An 8,845-nucleotide genomic window follows, 5' to 3' on the forward strand; every position below is an offset into this window, starting at 1 on the left:
TTGCCTTAGCTCACTGGGAAGTCAGAGAAAAGTGGACTTAGGGACAAGTTCAGGGGATTAACCTGGGACATGCTACCAGCTGCTCGTCGCCTTCGAGTTTAGGAGATGTGTCCTTGGGAAGAAAAAAGTGGGGAAAGAAGAAAAAGGAAGATGGTACCTGCTGTTCCCCAGAGAGAGCTCATGTGCTGGGTCCTTTATCTTGAGACTTTTAATTTCTTGCAGGAAGGAATCTTAAGGGAGGTCTCAGGAGACGGTTTCAACAGAATGCTAATTAGTTCTTCAGGTGTGCCCTCTCAGGGTCATGGTCTCCTGGCTGGTCAGTGGCAGGGCAGGGGGTCTTTAGTCATTACAATTGATCCTGGAGTTGCCTACTTGGTTTTGCTGCTTTTCTGGACCTGGAGCTAGAATACAACTGGGGCCCTGATGTTATCTTTAGGGACGTAACCTTTTGTATCTGGCTGTAAATTGGTTTGCCGTTGTGTTCAGCTATCTCTCTCAGTTTTCCGATTCCACTTGTCAAGAAATTTTTCCTAGTTTCTTACAATCCTGTCTCAGAAAGATAGGTATTATTTCTTAGTAATGGGTCAAACAGGGACTAGCCAACAGGCAAATCAGCCAGATAAAGTCAAGGAGAGAAGGGTAGGTAGATTTGGAACTGTGACTTCCAGAATCTGAGACAGGTCAGAGATCCAGGACAGCTACTCCTGTGATTTCTCTTGTTTTCAGGTCTTGGCACATGTCACTGAGCTATGCTCTCTGTCCTTCCAGCTGGCTAACTGCAACTCTCCAGCCCTCACTCACATTCTCCTTAGCCTTCCCTGTGCATCTCCTCTCTGCTTCCTGCCTTCTTCAGACTGGGCCAGGGAGATCCCTCTGTGTCCTCCTGAGGTCCTGTTCTCAACACTAGTACACTGTTTTGTAACTATTTATTTAATTGCCTCTCCCCTGCCCCCATGTCCTTTGGCTGTGAGCCCCTCAGGGCAGCCCCCAGAATAGGGATTAAGGTTCACTGTGTATATTCAATTTGCCAGACATTGTGTCAGATGTGTCCTATCCATTATCTTAATAAATTTCTACAACCCTTCCCTGAGAGGGGGATTTTATTATCTTTATTTTATGGATGGGTAAATGCTGGCTTAGAGATATTAAGTAGCTTGCCCATGGCCATTTATTAAGTAGCAGAGCTGGGATTTGAAACCACTTTTCTCTGACACACCAGCCCTTGCTTTTCTCCTGGTGTTGCCCTTCAGATCCTCTGGTACAGGTCATGGGCAGGACTGACTCACACATTCACTGCTGGCTCAATTAATATGGCTGTCTTCATTTCACTTTTCTGACCCCCTATCAGGGGCACCCCCAGCCCCTGTCGACTGAACCTGTCGACTTCTCCCTTTCCCGCTTCTGCTTCTAGCTTTCCACCGCTGACTAGAAGATTTGCAACTGGAGTGACAGGGAGTGACTGATATCATCCCCACTCATTTCACTGTCAAGGGTTGGGCCTGTCAGCAGTTGGTGAATAATGTGCCAGCAATGGGCTCTGATCGTAAATCGTTCCCCATTAGCTGTCACGGTCACACTCACCTCCCCAAGTCCTGGAGTTCCAGAGGGGCCACTTCCTGCACTTGTGCTTTAAGGAAAAGGTTCGCTATTTGGCCATATGATTTTTCACTGGAGCAGGAGGCTCTCTGATTCCCTAGTGGTTTTCATTTTTGTGATCTGAGAGGAAAAGGTGGATCACTCATGATGGAACACATATTCCTTTCTTTGCTTATTGGTAATTGACACTTATCAGATTGGAAAAGCAAATAGCATCTTTATTTTCTTCTCTTTGGATATCCAATCAGTACAGTGACTCTGTTTTTGTTTTTTCTTGCTCTTCTCTGGTTCCTCCTTTTGACCATTCTCTTACCAAATCTACTGTGTTTATTAGGTGTCAGGCTCTGATCTAAGTGCCTTCTGTGGATCAGTTCATATACGTAGTCCTCACGACAGCCCTATGCAGTAGGTGCTCTCCTCCAGCGCATCATTAGCATATACGCAGCGTGAGCAACATCCCTGCATCTGTGTAGTGCTGCTATCCTGGTGCTGCTCTCTCCTCTACTTTAAAGAGGAGGAAATGGAGAAGCAGAGAAGTTAAATAACCTGCCCAGCCTCACTCTGCTGTGGGTAGTGCCTGGCTTAGAGTCCAGCTGCTTCTACACTCTGGCTCACAGTAGAGCCTGGCACAGAGAAGGTTTTGTTTGGGTATGTATTTGGGGAAACTGAGAGTACAGTAGTCCCTCTCTATATCGTGGTTCACTTATTGCGGCCTCACTGTATCATGGGATTATAAAAATATATATTTAATTATTTATCGCGGATTTTTTGCTATATCGTGAGATTGCTGTACTGTTGTTAAAGTTATGTAGGTTTAGGAGTGTAGAATATGTTTAAGAACATAAGCAGTGTTTATAAAAGTGTGGAAAAGGTCAATAAAGGAATGGGAAAGGTAAGAAAGGGACTGGGAACAGTTTATAAGTGTGTGGGAAGGGTTTATAAAGCCTTAAAATATGTATAAATACTAAAATAAATGTAAGGTTCCTACTTTGCGAATTTTCACCTATCGCGGGGGATGTGTGTGTCTAGAACATAATACCTGCGATAAGTGAGGCAATACTGTATTATAACTTTTTTGTTTCAACAAATGGTCCTTAAAATATTCCTAAAATAGTTTAGTTGGCTTCAGCTCTAATGAATCAAATTCTTAGTGAACTGTGTTTTTACTGTGTGAGTGAGGGTTTTTGTGAGTACATGAGCCCACTCTGAAGCTCGACTTGTATCTCAGAGAAATTTCCTTGTAGCTGGAGAAAGGAGAGTTGATTAGAGGAGTCTCTCCATAAAAAAGGACCTGATTCAGACTTCTGACTGGAAAACTTCTCTCCTCCATATATGTGCTCCACTGAGTCCATTAAAATAGTAGTTTTCTTTATTTTGATGTTATGCTAGGTTGCCTTGATAGAATTTTACTCCAAATCACCTTCCAATGTGAGTTAAATAAGCATATATACTCTGATGATGGGATAAAAACATTTTTTAACTACACCTTGATTATAATACTCCAGGGGACCTTAAACATCATGTATTTCAACCCGAATCACAAATCACTTCAAATGAAATATCTGCTTTGGTATCATTTTTCACAAGGATCTCACTGCCTCTGAATTTAAAAGGCATTCACTTAGATTAATTCTGGCTCAACCCAATTCTACCACCCTTAGGCAGGGAAAGAGGGGACACATGTTTTAGAGTGACCTACAAATCACAAACACATGCAACATGATCAATTAATTTTAATGTGTTTGGGTGCCTCTATTTGGGGTCTGGTAATAGTAGTGTGACCCATGACTCTGAACATTGGCTCTCACAACTGACACCACTCAGGCCGCATGGAAGGTCTTCTCATCTCTTTCTCTGTGCCCTCAAACACAGAGTGCTCTGAATGCCATGGAAGCTTGTAGGCTGAACTCTGTGGAAGCCAGAGGCAGACAGTGCTCTAGGATACGGGAAGGATTGGAGCAGAGAAAGCACGTTAGTTAAGATGAAAGACTAATTAATTAGCATATTAAGTCTTTTCTCTCAGAAGTCATGGGGACAATCAATTTCTGTAATACAGTTGGGATCTATTTCATATTGCTCTTCAGTTCCATTTTATGATTCTGGAGGTACTCAAAAATTTTCATGGTGACTGGAAACTTTTGCAATTTTAAGCAATTTATATTATTTTCAAAATTGTATGTAGGTAGTTTTAGCTAGATGTAACATATGAAGAATGATACTAATTCTTTGTATTGACAATTAGATGAACATTGAAAATTATACAGGATTTTTTACAATGTTTAATATTATGTTTTCAAATTATTAAATAGTTTAGCTTATAAAATAATAGTTTCAAAAAACTTATTCACTAACTATAACTGATATTTTACTTTTTAGTTTTTGATATTTTATTAGAAAATAAACTTGAAAATAGTAAATATTTTTAATGTTTACATTATATTAATTTGCATTTTATCAAAATACATTAAAATGTATTTACTTTCAATCCAATTACATTTAAAAGTTATAGATCATTATATGCAATAGAATCCAAATAATGTGAAAATATTGGTAACAGCATGGTAATTTTATTAAATGAATTCAAGAAAATATATTTTGTGGAATAAATATATCTTGTGAATTATGAATATATTTTGAAATATTGTAAGCCCATCATAGGACATTCAGACTTGCAATACTAATTATTAATAATAATTAAATTCAGTCACATTTTATATTCTTCCAACTTTTGATCATTAACAAGTGTTTTTATAAATATTGTGGTTTGAAGATATGTTTTCCAAGCAGGAGGCTGGGACATATTTAACTGTTTGTTGCTTGATGTATAATCTTTAAATATTCAGGTATAAGGTATGTGGGTATCCAATTGTACCTGTGCTCTTATTCCTACAAATGTGGTACCCTAGGACCACAGATTGATCTTTGTAGGGCTCAGTCTGTTCATTCATATACTGAGCTCTTACGGCTGTTGTGAGGACTGATAAACCATGTAAAAAAAATTGTAAACTACAAGGTATCATTCCAATAGGTAAGTTATTAGATAGCACTAACTGTCTAAAAACACTTTTTAAATGTTGAATAAAAATATATTTCTGCATAACTTAAATAACAGAATCTTTAAGTTGAAGGAAACCTAATGTATTATAGGTCACTTCTTTTTTCTTCCCTAGGCACTGAGACAACCCATTTTATTCTTTGATAGCTCAATTTTTAAGGAGTTGAAATGTGTCCTTCCTTCCATCTTTCTAATCTGCCCTCATCAGAGGCATCGTTACTGGTACAAATTATTCTTGAATGTTATCTCTCACTTACCTTTAAAATTGAGGTAATTTTCAAAGACATAATAAATTGAAATTTAAAAACACTTCCAACTGTTGCAAGACTTATTCTTTTAAAAATCACTCACCAGGACACTGTATCTTTATTTTTCCTGACATTAAATTTTCCCCCCAAATACACATCTCCAAGTACTCCTCTCCTTTAATGTCATGAATTCTAGGCTGATATAATCAGTTTCTCTTCTGTCTTATTTATAAATTATTTATTTATTTTTCTCATTGGTCATGATTAAACCCAGAATAACAACTTCCCTCTTTACTTTTTCCTCCTTCTGAGCAGCCACATTCTTGAGTAAGACAAGCTCAACATGGATCAAGTACTGTACCTTTACCATAGATTATTTCTTCTGCTGATGAGAACTGTGCATACATAAGCAGGCTAGGTGAGGGGATTACTAAAACGATGCATCACTTTTCATTTTGCATGACTCTGAAATCATCCTCACCCCAATCTAGCAGGTGTCCTGAGCAAATACAATTAAACATAGTAGGAGCAAGTGGTAGGACCCCCATGATGAGTGAGAGAGATTTCCCAGATACTTGTTTTAGTAAAATTCCTGCCCAAATCTCGAAACACTTTGTTTCTTCCTCCCTACAGAGCATTGTATTCAAAGATCTACGTGGATAAAGAAAAGCACATTGTATTACAGAGCTGACAGTGTGTGTATATAACATTAACTGCGTGGGTACCCTGGCAGTAGTTTAGAGGGAAATTATGGAGGCTCCCGTCCTCCCCTGCTGCCTCCCCTCTGCGTTATCAAGTGATGGATCGTTTGAAGTCAAAAGTAAACCCTGCTGAATTTCTACATCCAACTTAGGGTTGTACCAGAAATAATTATACCTTCTGCTACTTTGCAAAGGATTGTCACCAATAAATTCTAATAAACAGGAGTCGAAAGATTTTATTCATGCCATTCCAAAGGAATTAGAACACAGTAGTGTTATTTAGCAATGCAGATGTTATATTATTGTGTTGTTTATATGAAAATGGATATGACATGGAGAGGTATATCAAATGAGTAGGAGAGAGATGGAAGCTGGGCTACTGTTTTGATTATGCATATTTATTCATAATGCTGAAGTCGCTCCATGGAACCTCTTCTACTAAGATGGATTACCTATTTTTAGAACCCTTATTCTATTTTTCCTTCATATTTAAATGTGTCAGTACCACCTTGGTACAATATTTATGAGCACCTTGTTTAAATTTTACCTTAATTGGTTTAGTCTCCAGAGTTGTAAGACATGATGCTAATACTCGGCACTGAGTGAGCAGGGAGATAATAATGTGTGCTGTCGGTTGGCTACTGGGGAATGGGTCTCTGTGCATGTTCTGAGAACAGTAATTGCACTGTGACTCTGATTTGTTGTTCTGGACATAAATGTTGTTTTACCAGTAGATCACCTCATTTTCTATTATGATTACTTTGTCAGGACCATATTCCCATGCACATATTTTATTTTATGTACTTGATATCAATATGCAAAAAAACAAAAAAGATTTTTGTCAACCAACTGATTAAGGAATTAAAACAGTTAGATGGCCTCTATGCACACATACACAACACCATCTTTCATTCTTTCTTCCTCTCTTTGTGTGAGTTTCTGTATGTGTGTATGTATTTCTTGCTTGAAATATTCATGGCATTGTGGTCAAAGTGATTTAGGGAGTACTTTGAATTATCAATACTGTAACCCAATATTATGACCTTTTCTTTAGTGCAATAATCACACCCAAGTAGTCCATTTGTTTCAACAAGAAAGACAAAGAGTAATAAATTATCATAGACTGAGTAGTTAATATCTCTGAAGTTAATCTCCTACCTGGAGCAGATTAGAAGGGTCAAGGGAAGGAAGGGATGCTTTACAGTAACTTCGCAAATTATTTTCAAATTGGTACAATAATTACATTCATCTTTGAAACTGGGCCCTACAAACATGATTTCACAAGGCCTTATACTCACAAATTTGTTCCCACTTCACATTGCTTACTACCTTATCAGGCTCAGAATAGGGCATATCAGTTTCAAGTTTTTACTAGTTACATTTTGCTTTGACTTTAATAGGCTAATTCTTCCAACCCTGCTCAACTTAGTTCTCCAATGTAGGACAACTTGCCTGTTCATTGTGTTTATAAAACCCAAGGGGTATCCCATAGGTTATAGATCCCGTGGCAGTTCTCCTATGTGTCTCTTTTATGACTAATTATACCTAAGAAGAAGGTCAAATAAATATTGTATAACATATTTTTACATCAAAAGTACAGATTTGTCCTGGCCAGGTGGCTCGGTTGGTTGGTGTGTTGTGGATTTAATTCCCAGTCAGGGCACATAACTAGGTTGTGGGTTCAACCCTTGGTTGGGGAGCATTTGAGAGGCAACCAATCGATGTTTCTCTCTCACATAGATGTCTCTTTTTCTCTCTCTCTCTTTCCTTTCCTCTCTCTCTCTAAAATCAATAAACATATCCTCAGGTGACAACTTTTAAAAAGCACACATTTGCTTTTATTTCTACTTCCAACAATCTCTTAGCTAAGCAGGTAAGAAAAGGAAAGAACTTACTTTAAAGACTTACTCTACAACACTAAGCCTTTGATGGCAGCTATAACCCATCACAGCAATGGAAAGGAATCAAGGGCTCTCCTTCAATCTCCAGATTCTCTAAAGACTCTGAGTTATTTTTTTTTTTTTCCATAAAGTGTGTGGGTCACCTTCTTGTAGGCAGAGGGCAGGTGGCACTTCTTCCTGCCAGTTCCTGTGGTTGCAGTCACCAAGGCCCACAGTCAAGCCGCTCTGAAGAGGAGATGTAGCATCTGCTGGTTTACGAAGCTTCTTACAATGTATCTATGGGTTTTGCAAATTACCAACAGATGTGCCAAGGTAGTTCACTTCTTTGACAATGAAGTCATTCCAATTAAAAATTTAAGGCAACACTTGCTGCATCATAAAAATGTGATAGAAATTACAAATTTCTATAACTAGGTCTTCAGTTAATTTAGCCAGTAGTATAATAATTTATACCATCTATGAGGGATCTGATTACATTGTTAATACAAGGCAAAAATATGGAATAAAACAAGGGCCAGAGACTTTCCAGGGTTTTTTTTTCTAATTTTTTTAAGGCTGTGTTTTTGTTGTTTCAGGTCTTAAATTCCATCTTCCATGGAAGCTCTCACTGACCACTCCAGCTCACCAACTTTAGTCTTTAAAAGCATGTCTGTAGCTTAGTAATTTTGCCTTTCTTACATGCTGAGCATATTCCTGGTTATTTAAATGATCTTCTGTAGTATCTTTGCTTTTTTCTCTCACTTAGGATATAAGCTACTTGAATGCACAAGATGAATAGTATAATATTTTTATTTGGGGTATTTATATTCTATAAACTTACCCAAACCCCAAATTAGCAAATACTGAATCATTGTTCCTAGAGGAAATATATCAGAATTGTTAAGGCCACTCCGGTAATAGGTGCCAGAGTTGTGTTTCCACCCACAGGTCATCTTTTAATGCTGCTTAAAAGATGGCAAAGCATCTTTTTATTTGACCTCAGCTGAGAAATGCAGGTGGGTAGGCAAATGCAATTTTACTTCCCTGGTCATGTCTATGCAGGCGTGTGAATGACCCGAAAACCAACGGAATCTTAGCTGTGTGAGAATTTGCAAATATGAAATCCATAAATAATGAGGATTGATTGTATTTGTTATATTTCTGTGGATATCCCAAACACTGAATACAGCAATAACGACCGTTCAGTAAAAGCTTGTGCAGTGATGTGTCGGGTGAGTGAATGAGTCAATAGCGCAAAATCAAAGAGCCAGGCTGGGTTTATTTCTTTTTCTTTTGTAGCATACCTCCCATTGTGTGAAAATGCATAGTGGGAGTGTCGACAGCAAGGACTCTGGAAAAAGAGGG

This window comes from Furipterus horrens, unplaced genomic scaffold (assembly GCF_987537825.1).
Source record: "Furipterus horrens unplaced genomic scaffold, mFurHor1.1.pri manual_scaffold_8, whole genome shotgun sequence".
Lineage (NCBI taxonomy): Eukaryota > Metazoa > Chordata > Mammalia > Chiroptera > Furipteridae > Furipterus > Furipterus horrens.